At 44.2% G+C, this 23516-nt stretch overlaps 1 protein-coding gene across 1 annotated transcript in view; it reads left to right on the forward strand.

Annotated features, from left to right (window-relative positions):
* SERTAD2 (SERTA domain containing 2) overlaps positions 2486 to 23516 on the forward strand; it is a 72733-nt gene continuing 51702 nt past the window's right edge. The window contains exon 1 of the mRNA XM_021390555.1: positions 2486 to 2871. The gene's annotated coding sequence lies outside the window, so the exon portion shown is untranslated. The remainder of the gene's footprint in view (positions 2872 to 23516) is intronic.

Below are 23516 nucleotides of genomic sequence, written 5' to 3' on the forward strand. Positions count from 1 at the left end.
GAAGGAAATTCACTGCTTTTATTCATATATAAGTGAGTATTTGAGGGTTTTTAAAGGTATTCCCTGAGGTCAGAAGCGAGTAAACAAACTTATTTTGTAAACAGCTGCGGAGCATGGTGCCCAGGAGTGCTGGGCACCATGGTCTTTGCGTGAAGCTCTCTACCAAATGGTCTCAGAGGTCACGACACAGGTATACCAGCTAACTTAATGTAACTCTGGAGTAGCTTGACTCAGTTAGCTAAAGCAAGTTTGCTCTCAAACAGTGGAACCTACACAATCCAGCTAACTTAAACAACCAAGCCACCTCCAACAGAAATCACCTTCGGCGGCAAGGTGTGACCCTGTAAAACTTTGCATTCAGAGTTTTGGCTGTAACCAGGAGATTTTACAAGTAAAAGCTGAGATCTTCGTATAATTGCCTCCTGGCTAGTATTGGCCCTGAGGAAAAATTGCAGCACACCAGGAAAGCTGCAGCACTGCGATGATATGAAATATTACCATGGCTGCTTTCTCTAGAAGCACACTTGCAAAGCCCCTGTAGTAGGTTGTAGCAGCAGAGCAGGATGATTGCTTATAGACTTGTACCCTCTGGAAGCCATCGTGCCGAAATCCACGAGCTCAGTTTCTGTCTCAGTGCTGTTAGAATATTAATTTTCAAGAACACACAGCTGCAAAGAGACCATCCACCCTCAAATTCCCACCTCTTTCAGTTCTTTGAAGAGGGTATGTGCACGCATACATATACACACACACACACACATCAGTGAATGTTAAATACTCTGTTCATCATTTTATTTGCTGAATTGCACAGAATCTGATGCAAAGCCATGTTTTGTGCTGTGTTCAGAAGTCACTAAGCATGAATCAGTATGGAAGCACTGCTGAAGACTGCAGAACCTTGCAAATATTTTAACCTCTTAGTATGGCAGAGAAAAAAAAAAGACAGATCTTAAATTCTCCGCTATCAATTCCCATGATTAGCTGAAATGAATCTGTTACTCGAAGGTATGTGCATTGGGTTTCAATGTAAATAGGTATGCATAAAGCAAAGTGCACGTTCATGTCAATTTTAATGCAAACCTTCAGAAGAAAAGCAAAATGTGGTATGTGTAAAACAAAATGACAATACGGTGGATTTGGTTTATTCTAATCCAAACACAATTAAAACAAGAGCATTCAGGATAGCAGAGCTCAGCACATTCCAACAAAAAGGAAATATTTGTCAACAATAAGTTTTACTGAGGTGCCAGCACGACGGGGCCTGGGGAAACCTTTCAAAGCAGACTGACGAAAGAGAGAAGTTGGGGTGGCTATGGAGCAGAGCTCCTGTCCTAGTTTTATCTTCAGATGAACTCAGAGACTTGTGGCTTTACGGAGATGATGAGCTGAGCAGTGCTGCTGCCTGAGCAGTTTTGCATGCAAGAAACACCCTGGATCACAGGCACGATGAGGGAAAAAATCACAAAGCCAGACTCGTTTTGTAGCGTTTGTGGATAAAGCAGGGAACCTGCTTTAGTGGAGGGTTGGGCTAGGTGTCTCCAGAGGTCCCTTCCAAACCCTACAACTCTGTGGAAATTAAAATATATCCAAAATAACAGCTGATCTCTTAACGTTGGCTGAGCTGTGCACCAGCGCTTAGTGCGGTGCGAGTGCCCAGCTCCTTACTCTGATGGTTATCGCATTATCTCCCAGAAGTCTATCAGCCACTCGATGCTTTTGCTGCAAAAACCAGATCTCAGCTGAGGAGACACGGCGAGATGAAGGGGTGAAAAAACGATTTGAATATCTCGTTTCCTTCACCGAGATTAAATGCTTGGGAGGGCTCCAGGATTTGCTGGAAACTCCGGGCAGGCATGGCTTCCAAAACAAATTCCTCCAATATTAACCACTTGTGAGCGCGGCCCCGCTCCGATCTAGCCAGCTCCACACGGAGCGGTGGGAGGACCACAGAACACCATCCCCAGAGCCATGACACCTGCCGGCTCCCGCAGCTCACGGCCCGCTCCCAGCGGGGCTGCCCCCGCCTCTCCTGCCTCCTCCTCCCTCCCCCGCCGCGGGAGGCGACCTCAGCCCGAGCGGCACCTCAGCGCTGCTCGGCGCCCCCGCCCTGCCACTGAGGTGACTCCCGCCCGCCGCCTCTAGTCATGCTCCCTCCCCCGCCCTGCGTGACCAGCTCCTCCGCACCCACCCGATTGGACGGCGCCGGGCCGTCAGTAAAAGCGACTCTCAGCGCTGATTGGTCGAGGCGGCAGGCCAAGCCGCAGCGCCCGCCCCCGCGAGGCTCCCTCCAGCCCTCCCCGGCACTTCGCGGCAGTGTCCTCAGAAGACTCATTGGGCTGAAGGGGCCGCTCCAGCGCGGGGGCCGAGCCGCGCTCCCATTGGGCGGCCGCCGCGTCGATCCGCCGGGTTGTGGCGCCCCATTGGCGGGCGGGGCCGGCGGGGGCGGAGCGGGGCAGCCCCCGCGGGCCCGCCCTGTGACTAACTCCCGTGTGTGAGTCACGGCGCGCGGCCCGTCAGCGCCGTTAAATGCCGTGTGCGGACGGGCGGCGCTGCCTTCACCGCTCGCTGAGCCGCCCCAGTCCCCTCCCGCCGTACGCGGCCGGTGGGCCGCGCCTGTCACCGTGTCACATCCTCCCCTTCGGCTGCGGCCGCAACTTCCCCTCCAGCTCCGCCGCTCGGGCCCCCGCAGCGGCATGGGATAGAGCGAAGCCTCCTCGGCCGCCGCGCGTTGATTTCTAAGCGCGAACGTTTCCCCCGAATCCCTCTCGTCTCCCCGCTGGAAACCCCTCCGTGCCGAGCGGGCGTCCCCCGCCCCGCCGCGCCGCCCCACAGCGCTCCTCAGCGGCCCTCGCGGCGGAGCCCCCGGAGCGGGTGAGTGCGGGGCGGGGGCGGGGGGCGGTGTGGAAGTTGGGCGCTGTCCTTCCCGCGCCGCCCCGCGGGGCTGCTCTCGGGCTCACTTCCCTCTGGGCGCGAAGCCGAAGCGATAAAAATCACCATCGCCGCTATCGATCGTTCCGGGTGTATTTTTAGAAAGGTGAACGCGGTGCGCGTTCTCTGCGTTGTGGTCGCTGGAATGAAAGGGAGACGTGGGACGCCCCGGCGGGCAGAGCGCTCCCGGAGCCTCCGCGCTCCGCGCTTGGCTCCTGCCTGCCACGGCTCGGTGCTTGGGGTCACCGCGAAACCGGGCGCTGAGCTCCGGGCGCTCCCAGACAGCTGAAAAATAAGGCAAAATATCCACTGAACTTGTGTTAAAGGAGGGGCCGGTATCGCTCTGACGGTCCTGCACGTGAAGTTTCTTTTTTTTTTCTTTCTTTTTTTTTTCTTAAGGCAAACGCTTGTGTGAGTAAGAGGAAGCACAGCTTGGCTTCAGTCAGCAACTTCTGGAGTGACAGATCGGTAATTTTGTCGAGAAAATATGAAGTTTTAAACAAATCTTGGCTCGCTTGTATCTATAAAGAGGGGAACAAACAGAAATCCCCTCGGAGGCAGTTTGAACGCTGCATAGGAAGCTAGCCCTCAGGTCCCAGGCAGCACCCTGCCTGTAACTCCTACACCTTCTGACATATCTGTGAGCTGCGGTCCTTAAATCTGCGCGGAGCAGGCCCGCTCCTCCTCTGGCACTGCTTTAGCTCCAGTAGAACTTCATTAACTTTCATGGAGAGGATTTGCATTAATGTGAAAAGTAATCAAGAAACCCACGTTTTCAGTGAGGCCCCCCCCTTAAATCAGAGCTCCTCACGTCGTCGCTTCTATTCCTTCTCTCCAGACCCAGTTATGCCACCTATACTCAGGCGGAGTGGTACGTCACTGCACAAGTCCTCCCTGTCATGCTGGTGTGACCGCTTGTGTGCTGCGCACCAATCTGGTGAATAGAGTGGCAGCTGGGTTGTTGTTGTGGGTTTTTTTTCCTAGCTTTTTTTTTTTCCTTCCCGTGAAAAAAAGGTTGTATTGGATAACTCTTTCTCTTGGGTTGCGAAGAAAATTTCTGAGGATTTCATGTAATGCTGCTCTGTTAAGTGGCTGTACCAAAAATAACAATTGAAGACCTCTGTGCTGCCAATGAAACAAGCAAGTAAGTTTTCTGTGTATTCAGCTTTCCCTTGTTGCTATGTAAAATAGGAAAAAGGTTGTTGCAAAAGTCATTATCTTGTCCTGAAATTCCTCTGTGCCTGAAGACCACGTGTAGGTATGGATTCCCTCAAGCTGTGCGATTTTGTTCTTGTTTCTCCCCTCTCCAAAAAGCCCCCAAAATTCACATCACCTTGTTCAAGTGTTTGCTGTTGAAATCATTGCCAGAAGGATCAGGACCTCGGTTGTTTTTTCTTCAAAGCAGCTGGTAGTGGCTTGGATGCGATGTTACAGGGAGATAATATTATCTGGAGTGTCCACAGCTCGCATCCACTGTCTCGTTGCAATCTCGGAAGAGAGCTCCATGCTAGACAGTCTGTAAAGAAAAAATGTCTAACAAAGCAGAACTGTCTTCTGCCTTTACATTCTTGTTTATAAATCTCTTGAAAGAACAGTTTATACTCTTTCAGAGCGAGGCACAGTCCTTTCGTGTTTATTTCATGTTTTCAGTTCCTTGTATGACTGTGTTCATTGCTAAGCTATTGTGTCACTGATTGAGATGTTATTGTAATTAACATTAATTATGCAAACTAGATTGTTTTTAGAGGCTCTCCAACTCTGTATTGATACTGTCAACTTGTTTGTCTGTTAAACAAAAATCCACACATTTCACCCTTCTCAGAGGAAATAGATCAACTGGTTCCAAATTAACACACGCAAAACCACTGCAAAATTAAGCTCCTTTAGCTAAAGCATGTTGAATCCTAATAGAGGTGGTGAATGTGTTTGAATCTGAAATACCAAGGCAGGCTAAACAGGGGTAGCAAGAAAGGGGACTTGGTGCAGCCATCTGGGGAGGATGTTCACCCCACAGACTTCCACCACATTCATTCCCGATAGACAGTAGTGGATTAATTGGGCCAAATTCTGCAGTTCCTAATTGAGCAAAACTCTCACTGAAGTGTACTGGAGCTGTATGCTTGGCTATGGACTGCTGAGTTTGTTCAAGAAATAGAGAAATGCAACAGAGTTTCCTTCATTAGCTGCTGAGGACATTTTGGATTTTAGACTTGGATATCTTCCTTAATTTGGATTTAAAAAGTGCTTGAGGTTTTTTTTTTTTAAGAAAAACCTGTTTTAAAAAAGGGTAACTAATATTTACTTACAAAATATTCCCTATAGCAATGGTAATGCCTTAAAATACGTTTTTGTATGTTAATTATAGTGACACTCACAAGAGTCTTTGTTTGATTCTGAATCACCCCATTGAAACCCTTCTGAGCAAAATCTCTCCCTAGAAATCATAATTGTTGCAATATTTATGTGTTATAATGTTGTCTACTCCCAGGAAGAAAAAAAAAAAGAATGAGGGGTGGGGAGAAGAGTTTAAATGAGAACTTGTCATCACGATACTGAATCTGGAAACATATGCAGGCTGGCAGATTATTCCCTGTCTTAAAAATTAAGTCTCTCTAATTTCCCATTTAAATAGCAGAAGTGGGTTTGCAGTTTGCTTTGGATAATGAAAGAGGGTTTTTTTGTTTCTCCTTTCGGTGCAGTGGTCCTCTGGAAAGTTAGAAACTGTGCCCTGGGGCTCAGCGAAGTCAAGGGTGTATAATTATATGGGAAGGCTCCCTAGCATCAGTGAATTAGCATTAGCAGCTGAGTGAGTTTAAGCTGTAGAGATGGTATTATGGAAATCAATAAAATGCTGGTTTCTCTCTCTTATTGCAGATTCCACGCTAAAAGGGAAAGATGCTGTTTGTCTGCTTCTCATGTAGGCTTGCCAAATGATAGTTGACTTGGAAAGGCAGGTTTTTTGGTTCAGGGGATAAGTTGCACATATACATTTATTTTAAACGTCTCCTTTAAATTTTGTCTTATTAGATGATCTTCTATAAGTCCCACTAACATCCTGGCCTGCAAGTACCTTCCAGTGTGTCTGTTTGTCAGCAGAAGCGAGAGTGAAGGTCACTTATTATGACATGCTGGTGTGACAGTGTTTGTTGTAGCTCAAACGCTGTACGTTCCTTACATTCCTGATTCTGCTTTAAATTAAATTAACTCGAGTGTTTGGAGGCTTCTGGTGAAAAGCTCTGTAACCCTCAGTAAAAAGAAAAGAGAAATAGCGACCTTAACTGTTGTCAGAGATGTGAGTCAGAAGGACCGATATTAATCACTGTAAGATCTGTAACGTGCATTGGCTTTTATTTCTTTGTCTCAAAGCTTCTCCTGTTTTTATACTAGGAAGACAAGTAACCAGATCATTCAACAGACTAAGCACTGAGAGAGAGAGAAATGACAAATCGGCAGAATCACGTTGAGCGCTGTGTAACACGTATGATGCGTTTACTTCTGATGATCTGTATAAAACATTTTAATTGGGAGGAACACGGTGGGGTTTTTTTGTCCTGATTAAAATTAAATTTGTTATCAAGTTACATAGACTTTTTAAACTAAAGTGCTGTGATCCTTGTTTAAAATACTCTGAAATGTATTTGCACTCAATTCTTATTTGTAGTAAGATGCACTGAGGGCTCTGAGGGAGCCTGGGAAACCTGGCTGCCTTAATGGCAGGTAGCATGACCACTGATAACCATGGGCTTCACGGTCCTAAGAAGGTCCACGCGACAAGAATCTGTTTTGTGACATGTGAGTGGCGTATGAATGGAGCTCACGCATGGTGAGGTGTACAAAGCATGTTCTTGTATGAACAGATACCGTTCAGAATGACAGATGTGTGATTCAGGCTACAGTGAAGGTCAGCAACTTGAAAAATTAGTAGTATGCGTCGTATTGACATTTCAGAGGGAATTCTGAAAGGGGTGTGGTTCAGCAAAGGCAAACTGGTGAGTCCGGCCATACAGATAAAATAGACAGCCTTCCCCTTATCTCTTTGCTCGTCCAAACCTTTTTGCAGACAAACTGGCAAAATTATGTTTATAGCATATCTCCCCATGCTTCATTGTTCCTGCTGATCTCTAATAAAATAGAGCCAGTGAGGGCCAGCATGGTGCTCTTAGTGCTCAGCTGTGGTTCAGAAATGGCATTCTGCTTTCTAGTGACTGTAAGCAGGAAAAGTCAGAGGAAGGCCAAGTGAGGGAATTGCATAGTATACAAGTAAATTCCTGATTTCCTCAAATATTTCCCTGAGTTGTGATCTACAGCACTTCCTATGTTTGGCATTTCTATGGGTATCCAGTTAAGGACAGCTTAAGAACACAGAAATGAAAAAAACAGGCAAGAAGAGATCTCATCTAAACCTGAACAGAACTTTCTTGTCTCCTACTATGTGAAATAGAGATTCCAAGAAATACCAAAGGCACTGCTTCTTGTAACCATAAAACTGCAGTAGTAGCAGTGGCTCCGACAAAGCAGCTTCAAGATAGAGAAGGAATTGTTACTGTGCTGCCTTTATAAAAGCTGTTACTAATGTGGTTAAAGCCTTAGTTCTGAGAACAAAAGTGTTGAGAACTTGGATTCTTCCTCTTTAAAAATTAAATTTCTATATTCATGTATTTGCTGCGAGGGAAAAATAAAGGTTGTTGGATTATCCAGCTTCAACGTTCTCATTAAAAATGTGCATATTGTTTTTTCTTGACTTGAAATCAACGTGAATATCTGAATTTATTTTTCACTTCTGGTTATCTTTTTTTTTGGTTTCATTTCTTTTAAGTATCTTTTCATCAGCTGCTTTCCTTCTTTCTTTTGCTGAATTCCTTTTCAGTTGTTTCTGATTCCCTCTGCTTCTCTGTAGCCATTTTCTCCCAGTTATTCTTTCTAGTCTTCACTATCAGAACTGCTGTTTGCTTGTTGAACCATGCTAGTAACTCTGAATAACGCTGCTCTTTGCAGATTAATAATAAACAGCAACAGTTCCTTCCTTAAAAAGCTTACAGTGGGTATTTGGAATGTGGGGGACTGGCATTGCAGCTCCTGTTTTTCATGGCCCACGCTTCATGTTTTTGGTGTGGGGAGTGGTTGCACCACTGTCATGCAGCATTAAGGAGCGTGTTGAGGTGTGGGACACCAGTGTCCTTTCCACTTGGCAAGAAAGAGGTTCACCACCACTGACCCTTAGCCCAAAAGAAAAATGTGAAGGGAGAGCCTGTTGGAGGAGTGATGTGAGCTGCTGCAGTTCTCCAGAAGGAGTCAGGGAGAGAGCCAGGAATAATACCCAGGTGTCATCACCTTCAGACATGTGTCCTGTGCTGAACCAAAGCAGTTTTTTGCTTTTACGGAGCTCACTATTTTTTTTTTTTCTTGCAATTCTGCTTGTATTTATTGGGCTATCTTCTCTATTTTAGTCCTTTCTCATCTTTAATGCGTTATATATACAGGATATACCTCCTGGACTGCATGCTAGGGATGTTGTTAAGCATTGGTGGGTTTTCCCTTACCTCGTGCTGAAATAGCTGGCCCTTGCCAAAGAAGTTGAGGTCAGAATCATGGCCCCTTGAGTATCACACACCAAAAAAAAAAGTATGTGTTGAAGGTAGCCAAGTACCCTTTTAGAACAAACAAACAAGATTAGTGAAGTCAAAAAAGGTAATATTTGGTTTGTGGTGCAACACAAGAACTAAGCTATAGAGTGAGGTGGGTTTTCTGTGATGTAAAGGTAAAAGGTGAAGGCTTTTCAAAAGAATCTTTAAACTATTAAACCTTTTTAAAGGAACACGCCAGCCCTCTGCTGAACCTGCTGACTTGAGGGGTTTGGAAGGCTTTCCTTCCTGTGAGAGGGAACGTACTTGTTAGTGAAGTTTGTAATCAGAGCTGAATCTCTAAGCCTGGTGGTTGTCTGATATCAGCCAAAATGAAAGAGGTCACAGCTAGATCCGCAGTGGGAAAATGCTCAGTAGTGGAGCATCCTTCCAGCGTTCTGCCGAAACTAGAAGGCTGCCCCATCTGCCTTTTATTTTTATTTTTTAAAATATTTTGAGGGTATTTTTTTACCAATTTCCAGATATTTCAGAGCAAATTCTAGGGAAAGGCAGTTTGTCCTTTCAGACTTGCAAATTTCTGTGGCTTCCCTACCTTGGAAAGTTCAAAAGCAAAACAGTATCTCTTGAGTATATTCTTCTACTTCTCCCTCCCCCCACATTCAAAATGACATAATCTTCTCTTGTTCAGAATAAGAACTGTGATAATTCATTTCCTTTGCTGTGATAATACACTACCCAAATGTCCTGGTAGCATAATTTGATTGTGTTGGTTGGACAGCTATCATATCACTCCTATAAAACAACAATGTTTGAAATCTTATAATCCAAGAAATCCAAAGTAAAGTGCTTACAACAGTGACTAATTGCATGCTAGGGTATATTGCTGTATCTTCCTGAGTTATGTCCCTCATTGGCCAAGACAGACTTGCGGATGAGCTCTTAACATGTAATTTAACAAGAGGATAGTGTTCTCAGTTTAAATTGCTTGTTGCTTTTTTCTGTTTTTTTTTTTTCTTCTCTTCCTCCAGTTCAGGATTCAGACCTCCACATTTGTTTTATGGGAAAGCCACAGAGCCAGTTTCTTCCTAGAGCTGTTGCAGTATGAATGAGCAAAGCATGTAGGCCTTCTTTCAGGAGCTATGGGAGTAGCCTGCGCTCCTTACCCAAGAGAAGTGAAGAACCCTTTTCTGCTTTTTCTTTTTTCCCCCCTCTTGTTTTTGGTTTTGTTCTGTTTTCTTTCCCTTTTCCTCTCCTCCACCTGTACCCCAATTCTAAGGGGCCTAGAACAATTACCCAGTCTAATTTACATCTTTCCATTTGGGAAGCAGGGAAAGGTCTGCGTTGGACTAGAAATAGTCTCTCTAGCCCCTTTGGCCATTGTCAAGTTGAATGTCTTCGACCAGAAGAAAAAATCCTGATTGAATGCTTTTTGTTTGCTTTGACGAGGTATTAGGGAAAAGTCTTTTTTTTACAAAGAGGAAGTAGTGCAGGTGAGTGTATCTTTAGGAAAGGGTCACCACCATAGGAGTGCTGTTAAGAAAGGTTGCCAGATCTGTCATCAAAGGCTCCTGTGAGATGAAGAAGTCTCTATACCCTGCGTGTGCATGTGTATTTTTGATGGTAATGCTGGACTTCTGCCACGCCACAAAACTGATTAGAGTGATTTATAATAAAAAGGGGGTATGGATTTCAGAAATAGATATTATGTTAGGGGAAGGAGGGAAGTGGAGGCAGGGAGGCCAAATCTGATATATAGATATTTTCCTGTTCAGTGAACGTACCCCAAAGCATAGTCTTTTCTTCTGCTGTCTGTAGGAAGGAAGTACTGTCCTCAGGTATGTTGTCAGAGATGACTGCTGTGAGCTTGGCCTAATACACGTTGCATGTTTATGCCTTATTGTTCATTTACTTTGAGTAGGACTCAGGATATTTCAGGTGCTTCCCCGATGCAGATGGATAATCTCTACTTCGAGCACTTCACAAGTCAGAGGCAGGCCAGAAGAAGGTACATAGGTGGGAATTCTCAGATTACTGAGAAACAGGACAAGATTCAAGGAGCCAGGAGCCTTGAGAGGAATATGAGTGTGTGGCAAATATGTGCAGATGGAGTGAGGAGAAGGGTATGTGCAAGGAGCTCTGTGAAAGAAGTGGGCACCATGCAAACAAGTGTTCTGACCACTGAGCTTTCAGTCCAGTCTGCCTTTATCAGCCAGCTAGTCCTAGTAAATTTGTGCATTTTGCTCTCTGGTGTGTCTGGAAAGAAAAGAGATCCATTGCTTTGCTTCTGCATTACAAGTCAATCCCTGGTCAGTTCAGAACTCCTGACATCTGATCCACCTCTTGAATGCTTTCTCCTGCATTTGTCAGTGCATGATATGACGGCTGTGTAAGAGGAGTTCTTTGGTCATGTTCTGCATGAAGAAATGCGGTGAAAATGAGAAAGCGGTGGATTGAGGCACTGAGGTGAGTGTACAAAATGAGACAAGGCCAGCAAGAAGTCTTTTTGGGGTTTTGTGCATGTATTCCTTAGGGCAGGGAGTGTTGTTGTCCTAAATTCAATTTTTGCTGCCTGAACATGTCTGCCACACAAAACAGAAAACAAAAAGAAAATGTTTTCTCTTCAGTTGTTATTCTAGCATTGCTTATGTGATCATGAATCGTTCCTCCTCCATCTGGAAGGATGGGATGCAAAGCTCTTTTCTAAGGAGGCATCTAATGTAAAAGCTCGTAGCAGCCAGCAATTGGCATGACAAAAGGGTTACAGCTAGTGGCTGGCACTCTTCCCATCCATCTTGCCACTGGAAACATAATGCTTTGCAGTGTGCTTGTTCTTCAGGCTCTGCCGTGCAGAGCCAGTCCCTGGGACATGTAACAGAGCAGTTGCATGTCGTTTGCTTTTGTTTGTGGCGCCTCCTTAGGGGCACGAGAACTGGGAAGTGGGAGTGAATGCAGGGGACTATTTTTCTTTATTAGAGTGCAACATGAAGTGGATGAGAACAGCGGGGTACTTGTGGAATGCCCTCTAGTGTGGGAAGATGAGCAGCAAGGTGTCTAGCCCAGCCAGTAAAACATCAAGTGTGACAGGAGAGCTTGTTTTGTTTCTAATCTTGTATGCTTTGTGCAGGACAAAGCCAAATTTAGTCGTATGGAGTGCACTTGTTTTTTGATTTTAGAAATGTTGTGGATTTTGTTCATGTAAACTGACTGCATTGTATGTATTGTCCTTCTGAGAAGACCAAGGTCCTAGCTCAGTTAACTTAGTTCCAAGTGTTCCTGTGATGTCAAGAATTCTATTGCCCACCTTTTTATTGATAGGTTTATAACATGGTGTCAGAATAAGCAGTAGAAAGGAGATCCCCTTAGATGTTATGTTTTTCTGTTGCTGAATTTTGACAGGAATTGTCCTCATCTTGCAGCAGGGACCAGCTCCAATGTGCCTTTCAAAGCTTCATGTAGAAGCTGGATGTCTTCTTGCTGGAGCTCCTTGAGGCACTCCTGAAATACACCAGATGCATTCCCATGGGACTGGATATGTATTCATGGCTTCCTTCTTTTGAAGAAGGAAGACGAGATAGAGGAGAGTCCAGGATCCCCTATCTCTCCCTGGGGCCTAAAGTGCATTTAATGAGTTGCTATTTGGACCAGTTTGCAGTGCTGAGGTTGGTGCCTTTTTCTCCCTGGGAGCTGTATGTACAAGGAGAGCCCTTCTGTTCCCCTCCCCTGCTCTGCATTTTAATCAATGTCTGCTCCTTCTTTCTGTGTGATGAATCTGTGACTCTTCTCTCACTTCTGCTATGGGAGCTGAGAGCCATCTCTCCATCTTGTGTGGGATAGTCTGAGGGTTTAGGGCACTGCTCCTGCAAAAGCTTCAGCTGTCTTGGCGTGAGGTGGGAATGGTAGGGAGGAAATCACTGAAGTCATAGTCTGTTGCGTGGAGGATACACAAGCCCATAGCCACTGCTGCTCCTGCCTTGTAAAAACAAACAAACAAAAAAAAGTGAGGAACTTTCTCTTTTTGTGCAACCCATTTCTATCTTAATATCTCCTTTCTGCTTCTTTGTGATGGGTAGATGTAAGGTGCAGCCCTGCTCCTGATGTCTCTTAGCGGACCCTAGACAGTGACACACTGAGGTCAGTGGAGTACTGGCCTGTTTGCTAATGTATTTTGGGTTTGACGGAGAAGGGAGATGGCTGTAGGGTCTGCAGGCTTTCTGTGGCAGAGTTCCTGTTCTGAGCTGAAGATGGCTGTGCCCGCTTCCTTCAGAGCTGTCGTGGCAGTCAGCAGGGACTGTGAAGTTCTGTGCTGCTAGAGAGGGATTTTATCTGTCTGCTTCCTCCCTAAGAGCTTTAGGCGGAGCGCTATGGAGTTGGGGTGTGGATCAGTGTCCGGGAAAGCCAGGCCTTTTACAGGAAGCACTGCTGCACACTAGTGCTGTTTTCTTGGTATCTGTGGAGGGCTTTTCTCTTACTGTGTCCCAAGCATCTGCTTTTATCTTTCCCCTGATACATTATATCCCGCTGAAAGACCCTTCAGGCAGAGATACTTTGTTCCTTTCTTTAGCTTCATGATTGCTGTTTATGCTATAGTGTAATAAACACGGTTAGCATTTCTGGCTTGTTTCAGGGTGTGTGCTTGTGTGTGAAAAAGATTTGGATACATTAACTCTGCTGTCTTTCTTACCTGTGTCTGAGATACTATCTGCTTAGGATTTTTCCTAACGCATAAGAGCTACTGGAAGGCAGTAACACTCCCAGTGCTCTTGGAAACATTTCAGGAGCTTTGAGTTGGATAAGCAGTATAGCAATTATAAGAATAAGGGGGTAAACTACGCTTTCTTTAAAAACTGACTTCCAGATCATGCAGAGCAGAGTCAGAAGGTAAAGGTTGCTGTCACCACACACTTCACCTGCAGTGTGTGTCTAGTTGCAGCATGCTGAACACATGCAGATCTGGCTCTGGGCTCAAAACCTGGGGATTCCTGAGGCAAAAGAACTGGGTTTGCCTATGTCCTTGCTCAGTACACTGAGTAAGTGCATTTTTCTTCTGTGATGTGCTCAGTATCTTCCAGCCTGAGTCAGCTGTGTGTATTGCCACTTGCTTGGAAGACTGAAAAGCAGAATCTCATGGCCTAAATTCCTCCTAAGGCTTTGTGCTTGAAGGCCAGGAGTCAGCTGGAAGGAAATAAAAGATACAGGGACTTGCATGCAATTTAGGTGCGTGAATCTGGCTCCTCCTCTCCTGTGATACCAGCATGCTATAAGCATTTAATATTGGAAGCTGGTTGTTTTTTTCTTTGCTGCTTTTTGTTGTTGTTGTTGGGTTTGTTTGCTTTCCTCCTTCCCTTAAAATTTGAAATTTATGTTGCAATTGTGGCCTGGAAGAACTGCGTAATTCTTTGTTACCCTTCAGCAGCAGATCTATCAGGTGTTCATGCTAGAGCACTGAAGGTGCTTTGCTGTGTTCCTAATGCACTTGTCTGTGGAGGAACTGAGCCTTTGGGGGCTTGTTTATGGCCATTAAGAATCTGATCTCTGTGTGTGTCCTGGTAATCTCTGACTATTGTCCTCTTCCCCATTTGGAAGAACTTGGGCTTGATGATAATGAGAGATGCATCAACTCGAGTAATTCCTGTTTGAAGATATGAAGCTCTGTGAATACTGAAGAAAGTTATATCCTAAGCTTTTGAGGAGTTCTGCCCATGGTGCAGTGCCACTCATGGAATTTGTTTCAACTGCAGTGCCAGTTTAAATGGAGCTATTAAATGAATGTTGCCTTTCCTTGTACATCAAAAAGTGAAGTTCAGTGAATGAGTTATCACGGGGCACTGCAATGAGATAAGGACTCATCATAGCATTGCAATAAATAGCGATGTCATTAAAGGAAAAAAGACTTTTTGTCTATAAATGTAATTGGAATAGCCAGAAATCTTGAGTGGAAACTTTTAGTGTGCCAAGCAATTTCTGTGTGCAGAGGGTGTTTAAGACTTTGCTGCATGAGCCACATAGCTGTGGGATATTTTCCTCTGTGCCTTTTATGCAGGTAAGCAATGATACTTGATTTCTTTTTTTCTTTCCTGGCAGGGAAATGTAGTGCCTTATTGAACAGCTTTCCAAGGAGCAGTGGCACTTGTCCTTAGAAGTCAGCAGTGGACAATGGAGCTGTATTTGGCAGATGTTGACTTTAAGCTGTGCTAGAAGGTTTGGATTGCTGATGTTCTCTTTCAGGTTGTTAATGTGAACACAGAAGAAGCTGGGTTTGCTGATCATATGTGTTAGGTGTGGGAAAGACCATCCCCATCACTGAGTTTTGTAACAAGGCCACTACGTTTGAGTTCCCTTGTCCCCAGAATATGGTTCTATCCTGCAGTATGTGAAGAGCTTTAAGAGGAATAACGCACAATGTTGACACTGCTTTGTATCACTGTTGTCTCTGTGGTAGTTAGCAGGACACTGCAATCTGCTCATCTGCAGCAGTCCTGTTGGAAATGTTTAATCTGCAGGAGCCCTTGTTTGCTCTTAAGTATAAAATGCAATGGAGCATCTGGAGAAGGCTGTTCTATGGCAGAAATTAACTATAAATATGTAACTGAGGATTTTTTGATCATTAGGCTTAAATTGTTTATTTCCTACCAGTTGTGAAACTCATTCTTTAATTAAAAACAAAACAAAACAAAACAAAAACCCTACTTTTTCTCCCTCTACAAGAAAAGAATCAGCTCAGTAAGCAAATGTTCTTCTATGGGTAAGGTGCAGAAACAGTAATGCAGGAGGAGCAGTGATGGGGAAAAAACAGCTTCCTGTTCTGTGATGTTTCTGATTTGCTGTTTTTTTTTTTTTCTTCCTAATGACATGGAGTTGGAGGAATGAGCTGGTAGGATGTGAGTATTGCCAGCTGGTGAATAAGAGTTGTGGTCACGGGTGTCATGCAAGCATGAAGCTGTGGAGGACTGGGATGTGTTTGAAGGAAAAACAAGAATAATTCAGGCCAGCACGTGGCTTTCTCAGATAGAATGCAAACGGAGGGAATGTCTACAAAGCTAGTGCCCAAAGCTGGGATTCTGTTCCTTGTTCCAGTTAAACCAATACATAAACCAGTTCACTTGATGTCCCCATTACTTTGGACTGCTTACCTTTCCAGTTTTTCTAGCTTGTGATTTGGGCAGAATGAGCCAGTAGGGAAAATGATGATCTAGAACTGGCTTGACTTGTCTCTGTCTCTTCCCAGAAAGCTCAGTTTCTTCTCTGCCACCCAAACAGTGACCGGCTCCACTGCTATTGTTCAGAACACCTGAGACTCCACAGTAAAATCATCTGCCACTGCTTAGGAAAGGAAAAGCTTTCAAGCCTTTGCCAGCTCCTTCTGTGCTTCTCTACTCACTATGGCTTTTCTACACTGTACACATGGTGTAGCAGCTGCGGCTTGAAATTCACTGGGGCTTTTCCCTCGCCCTGCGGTATCTGACTGTATCCAGCCCTGGCACCTTTACAAGCATAGACAGCAGAAGCTGCGTGTGGGGCCAGCATCGTGTATGTGCCAAACACACTGACGACAGCCACGCTCTTGCTGTGCCTCCTTCTGAGGTGACCACAGAACACAAAGTAGACTGGCCTGCTGGAAGCCAAGCTGCTCTCTTCTGGCTTGAGGCCTGTGATAATCGTGACTCTCTTGTCCCTGAAGATACCTGGGAGTAGTGGGAATAAAGCTTTTCCTTCTTGACAGAGAACCAAACACCTGGGGGATTCCTGGGACGAGTTGAATTGAGTCTTCTCACCCTATGTGCTTGAGGAGACTGGCTGCTCAGTGCAGTATTTCATTTGATTTTATAACTCAACTACAGTGAGCTTGCAACATGTGTTTCTGACTTAACCAAGAGCTGCTGCAGGTGCAAAGCCCCTTCGCGTCCTTCCCTGTTCCTGGAAGCCCTGACAGGCTTCTGGCTAAACAATCAACAAGTCCACAGAGTCACTTTGGTGTTGTGATGTCCGTGGAAAGAAGTTGGCGGTGGGAGTCTTTTTCTGGCTTATGTTGCTGACTGTCAAAAAAACAAAAACAAAAACAACAAAAAAACACTTTCTTGACGTGAAAAAACACTGAGGCTGTGAACAGGCTGGAGGGTGCAGCATGGCAGTGGTCTTTCCCTCATGCTTTCAAAAGAGATTTCCTTGACATCACAGTAGACTCTAGTCCTTCATGAGAGCTGGCTGAAATCAGAGGTCCATAGCTGAGATTTGAGGCTTGTCTTCTCTGGTTCTCTTCACTACCAGTATTTTTTTCTTCTCTGCTTGGGGCAGTAGTATAGACTTTGTACTGTGTTCTCACCTATTGGTAAGGGCTCCATGCTTTTGTATGCTGACTGTGTATCGGTGGATACAGCTGGTATGCTCACCCTCTAGAAGGGTTTCTTTTGTCTTACTGGTATTGCCAGAAGCCATTGTCAAGTATGTTCTGTCAGACAAAATGAAAAGAAACCTCCGAGTCTCAAGAACTTGTGAAGAAGCCTGAGTAGGGAAATAGTATCTTTGGCAGCCCCCAGGCCCTCTGACACAAAGATCACAGTAATCCATGTCTCCCAAAACTCTAGGGAACAGGGGCTGGATTTCTTTTCTTGTGCTGAAGTTTGCCTACCTCTGACAAGAAGAATTTTTTTTTAAAGGAAAAAAGGCAAGTTGGCTTCACTGGAGTAAGAAAAAAAAAAAAAAGGATATGCTGAAAACCTGTAACCGAATTGGCTTGAGCTTATGATTGAAACTCTTGCAGTAGTTGGCTCCGATCTGCTATAACGCACGTTATACTGGAGTGGTTTTTTTGTTTGTTTGCTCCTAGATTTCTTTTCAGTTTTGTGCAGGCATGAAGAGGAGGGAATAGCACCAGGTGACGAGGCAGGAAACACTCGTGCGTCTCAGTGACTGATGTTCAGTGCCTAGAGTTGGGAGTAAGCCACATCTCAGACCAGGGGAAAAGAAATATGAAGCTGCTCAAGTTGTTTAGTGTGTGGAACAGCCTGGCAGGGGAGAGGCTGGCTGCAGCACTGCACGTCTTCCTAGACTGGGTGAGCAACGCTGCGCTGGAGAGTAGAAGAGGCTGAAATCCTCTGCTGGTTCTGACAGATTTGGTAATGGAAATTTACCATAGGCTCCAGGGGGAGAAGTGGAGAGGACTGAAAACTCTCAGAAGACATTCTGAATGCTGCGCATACTCATGTGAGGAGTACTGCTTGGGAAGAGGAGATTCCTCCGTTAGAAGGATCAAGAGATCAGCTGAGACCATTTGATACAGCATTACATAGTAGCGTAAAACTCAGTCATGAGGTTTTCATTTTTGAATAGTTAGCAAACTGGGCAGCGGTGATATAAGCAATTAGAATTGTGATTAACTGTGGTGCTTCTAGTTTTGTGGCTGAACCAAAAATGTGGGTTGGCTTCAACTGAAACATGAAAAATCAGTTTGCTGAATGTGATGTGGGATGGATTCACCTGCAGAGAAGGGAGTGCTCGTTCCCTACTGCTCACTAGCAGCTAGAATCTCTCCTACGTGATGGAGGTGTAATCACAACTGTCGAGTTCCCTTATTCAAAGCAGTGCTGAGCACACTCTTGAAACAATTCTCCAGACCAAAAACTTCGTGGCATCTGTAATAGACAGATAAAACTGAAAGTCATTCAGGGTGAGAAATAGAGCTGTTTTTTTTTCTTTCCAGAGAGCAGTGTGTAAGTGCAGAGTGAGTGAAAATGATTCCCTAATGAAGAAGCAGTAAAAGAGCTAAAGAGCACAGCTAAACAAAGGTCACACTGTGTAGACAGAATGTAGACAGAGGCTAAGCTTGCTTGCAATGTATACAGAGGCCAGTGCAGTACAAAATGAAGGTGGGCCAACCCATGGAATATTATCATGCATGGATAATAGATGGATACATGTATATAGAAATAAATAAAATGGATGTAACGTATGCAGTCATACATTCTGAAAGCCTGTCATCAGAACGAATGGCAAAGCACAGAACGCTCACAAGTTCAAAAAGCTGTAGCTGGAAAACAGAATACCAGGATCACCATAGAAATGGTGTTCCTTAGGAGTTGCTTTGTTTACAGCAACTCTTTAAAGCTCTGCAACATGCTGGCAAGCGGATTCACAGAAAGTGAATTTCTAAATAGGTGCTCAGGCTAGATGCAGTGAGATTTTGAGCACGTGAATGCAGAAGAGATTGGCACCAGCCTTACCCAAGCAAAGGCCAGTCCCCCTCAGATTCACCTGCTGGGCCCAAGGTCAGCCCATATGGCAGAGCTCAGGTTGGCATGTCTGTGTGAAGCTGGATACTGTGCAATATGGGTTTGGTGTGCAGCACTGTGTCATGAGCCTGACTGGAAATATTCTGCTAATGCAGTTTTACTGATGTGTTCTTTAAAATCCATACTCAGTACATACAAGGAGATTTAAGGAACTTACAGAAGATGGTGTGCAAGATTGCATCAGCAACCGTGAGTATGATCTGTACTGTGTGCCCTTTGTCCCTGAGACATGAACCAAATGTGAAGGCATTAAAAAGAGGCATTGCTGAATCAATGCAGCTATCAACCAAATTCTGAGGGTATGGCTCCTGCTCTAAAGAAATAAATGCTATTTTGAATAATAGTCTTTATACAGAAGGTCTAAATGAGGCCACCTTGAGAACTCTTTACCACAGTGTGGTTACATGAAGAAGGTACAGAGATGAGAAGACTTCCAAAAGAGGAAATCATGTCTAGACTTCAAAATGCCAGTTCTCAGTTTTGGTAGTTATATCTTGTCTGGTATCTTTGAGCCCAAATGGAAGAGAAATAATTGAAGGAAAGCAGGAAACAGACAGTAGCAGAAGGAGATGCCGTGTATTGTTTCACAGAACGAGATCTCAAATATTCGTACAGAAAATGATCACCAGCCCTCAAAAATTGTTGCAGATTAGGAAGCTGCTATATATTTTAATGTCTGATAAAGTATCAATTTTATATGACTTTCTGCAACAATGGGAAGCCTTGTGAAAGCAGTCTGAAAGGTCTTGACTAACTTGCTGCAGCGGATGTGCTTCAGCACTTTGTTAAATATTAAATGTTTTTGATTTTTCTGTGTTTTAGCTATACTGGGATATGGGATGGATTTGCTGGTTCCCAGCTTTTTTGTTTTGGTTTTTTTTTTTTCCATATATCTTGAAGAACTTAAATACAGACAGAGCATAGGACCTAAGGAGAAGAAAACTTAAATTCACTAACTTCACTAATTCAAACAAAATTCCCCCAGTTTTGCATATTTTGTGCATGCTGGGGGGGGAAGGGAGATCTCAAACTCACTAGTTCCCTAAACAAAGAGGAAAGCAATCATTAATGTTTGTGGTTAACTTACAGAGCAGTATTAATGGTCTCTAGAACCTCATCCTATAGTTGGCTCAATAGAAACTTGAGAAATTATTTAAACCTGAAAGAGGAGTTCTGTGAGGAGATGGGATAAGATGGAGTTACAATTGTCAGGAGAACGAGCTGGTGTGCATATAAAGATGCTTTTGTGATGCACTTGTGGGAAGTAAGAAGGCAGAGGAGCCTGTATTTTGATCATGAGGGGAAAAAATCACCAAGTGGAAACAGAAATTTTCGGCGCACCAACTTCTTTTACTCAGGTGGTGTTGGTCTGTGTCTGGATCTGAATACTGGAAGCTTCACTTGAGGTGCAAATAATTGAATGTTGTGTTCCTCAAATTCAAATATGTAGCCCTTTTTCCCAGCAGAATTGACAGTGCAACTCAACTTCAAATGCATCCTTACAGCTACTGAGATTATGTGTAATGTATGAAAATAGTAAGACAATATCGAGTTCCATTTTCAAGCACATCTTCTATCTTTTTTCCTCTTTGCACACTTATTCACAAATCATTTGTCCCCTTACAGGGAATAACATAAAAGCACAGGTGTTATTAAAAAAAAAAAAAAGTCAGACCTCATTTGATTTCTTTTTTCCTTCATGGATTGATAATGTGCTTTAGCATATTTTCATGCAGCAAACTATAGGAATTTTGCTTAACACTGACCTGGGGCTTTCTGAGTCTTAGAGGAAGGTAACGTAGTTACGCTGGAAGTTTAAATAGAGTAAAATGCAGCTATTTCATCTATTGTGTCAAGTAGTCCAGTTTTCACCTCAGCGCTTTTATTGACAGGCTTTTTTTTTTTTAATTCTGTAATTTTTTTTTAAGGGATTTTATTGGTATCCCAATCCTTCTTCTACTCTGTTGTGTTTTCCTGACATTTTTCTCCACACAGTGGTAGTTCTTACAAAGCAGACTTTACTTTCTTTTTGCTTCGCTGTTTCTCGGAGGCAAGTGCTGCTTTTTTGTTGTTGTTCTACTTCTGGTATCGGAGTGGAAAATAAAAGTAAGTAGCTTCTCTCACATCTGTGTGTGCCCACAAATAGACATACGTACTCGCTCTCCCACATGTGCATATGCATGCAGGCTCACAAGAAGTTTGTTCTTGCTTGTGCACAGCCAAAAGAGGCCGGACACTGCTGTCTTCAGCTCAGTGGAAATTGGCACCAGCCCATCTCCAGTAAACAACAGCCTGACGTCAGCTCACGCAGTGGTGATAGCAGTAGAACTGGAGAGATTTTTCAACTGGGCAGGCTGTTGAAAGGCTATCGCTGGGTTTGATAATCTCTGGCTGCACTTGAGAGGAATCAGTGCAAAGGTGGGGGCAGAATGGCTGGTTAATGACAGAAATAATAGAGCAATTCCTGATAACTTTGCAGAAGCGGAGAGGTGGTTCTTAAAGCTTACACTGAAGGATATTTGGATTCCCATCTTGGCAGCTGCAGTCATTCTCCCCATTGTTATTTCCAGGTTCTGAAATCCTGGCTACTTGGTAGCATTCACATTAGCACTGTATTGGAAGTTGGAGAACAATTAAAGTGCTGTATAACAGTCAATCAAGCAGATGATGAAATTTGACTTTTCTATTGTGTTGAATAAAGCACTTTCATCATGATTTCAATTCCTAATGTTTGCTTTATTCGGTGTAGATATAGTTCAAAGAACAGCCAGGCGATAGCAAGCTTTTCACTGGGTTCTGTATGTTCCATTTATACTACTAGGATATAAGTACATAAATAGTTGAGGCCCCAAAGCTTGTCCCCAACACCCAGGAAATGTTTACTTTAACAGTATTAGTATTATTTAACAGTATTAGTGTGAGTATAGTTATTCCTCGTTTTCAAATTAGGCTGGAATAAAAGCACCCTTTTCTGGTGCTGATTGCAGAGAGCATCTCTAGGAAAGCAGCAGTTTTCCTGTAATGCTCCAAATGTGTTGATGGCAAAGTTAGCAAAGACCTTCATGGCATTTCTGAAACAAAGCTGCTGTGACTTAAATTTAATAACAGATGGTTCTTCTCGTAGCCCAACAGCTGAAAGTGACTTCTCTATTGTTCAGCACTACCACTGAAAACAGGTTTCCATTATGAACTTCCAGTATTCCTATGCCAAAACCAACAGTTAAAAAGGAATGGTTTGCTCTGGTAACAGGACAAAACAAACATGAAAATCACCGTGTTGTGTGACAGAAAATTGGAATATTGCAGTAGTGAAGTTGATAACCCTACCAGAACAACTGCTTGATGGGTTATTCTTGAATTAATGACACTTCTAACCAAATATTTCAGAAATATAAAGAACCGAGTATCAGCTTCTGCTTTGTTTCTTGTACTGCTGCACAGGCAGTAAGTTCATATTCTGTCTAGGCTCTGTTGTGATGGATTTACAGAGTTTGTGAAATCTTGGAAGGGAATGTGAATAACTGCCAATATTAACACTTCCTAGTGCACAAACTTGATACCTGCTTTTAGGGTGTATTCAAACTAGGTTAATAATAAAATGCCTCGAAGTAAGGAGGGGCAAGAGCAAGAGAGGGAAAGAAAAGTCCCTTTTTTCCAGTTTGGTGTTTGTCTCATTAATGGCTTTTGAGCCTTTTGACCAATTGTGATGGCAGCACATGAGTCTCAAAGATTTTCAACTTCTGTGGAACTAAGAAAGAAGACAGGGATCTACGTGGGCCCTTACTTCTCAACAAATTTACAGAGAGCCAAAGCAAGAGTGGAACTTGATCTTCACATCTCTCCAGAAGAGAATGATCCAACTGGGACTGCTGATCTTGCAGAGGGGAAGGAAAGGGTGAATAGCAGCTCTTTCAAAACCAGGAAAGTCCTGATGTGCAGCGAGTCCCACCGTCCTTGAAGTCTGGCGTGGTTGCTTGACGTCCTGCTCCCAGAAGGGCTGGCGTGTGGCAGGGCCTGACTGTCTGTCATTTCTGAGAAAAGCCCACAGCAGTTGTAGAGGACACCAGGAGCCAAACCTTCATTCAGCTGGTGCTTGAGAGCTTGCAGTCCGTGCATGAGGATTGTCCCATGCAAACCTCACCTCGTCAGCATGCAGGAGAAAGGCAGGGCTCCTGGACTGCTGCTGCCAGGCGATGCCAGGTCATTCAGCAGCACTGTGTGTTGTGTGAGGTTTGTCACAGCCCCCAGCACAACTTCCCCTTCCAAAAACTATACCGGCAGCTAGCAAAGGCAGTTAATCTCTCAGCTGCAGCCTCACTGGAGATCTGTTATGCCGTGAGGGGGAGGAGACGTGCAATAGGAAAACTATGGTAGTGTTTTTCTGTTTTTTTCCTTTTCCATCCTGTACCTATGGTAGTGTTTTTCTGTTTTTTTCCTTCTCCATCCTGTACTGTCTCTCATCTTGCCCAGCCAGCCTGCTACTGCTCGAAGAAGGAGATGAGGTGGTGGGAAAGGACTGCGTGTTTTGCCTCCACCTCCCAGTGGGTAACCTGCATTTGTTGCCAGTCAGAAGAGTTAGCCAGAACTGCTCACGCTAGCCTTCTCCTAAAGCACAGGTCAGAGAGGCATGGTAGCATGTTTTCTCTTGCTGGGAACCTGCAGAATGGCCTTTTGTGTAGTCAGCCCTCCTCTGCTCTGTTCTGCATGTAATAAAGCTTCC

Source organism: Numida meleagris, chromosome 3, assembly GCF_002078875.1.
Source record: "Numida meleagris isolate 19003 breed g44 Domestic line chromosome 3, NumMel1.0, whole genome shotgun sequence".
Lineage (NCBI taxonomy): Eukaryota > Metazoa > Chordata > Aves > Galliformes > Numididae > Numida > Numida meleagris.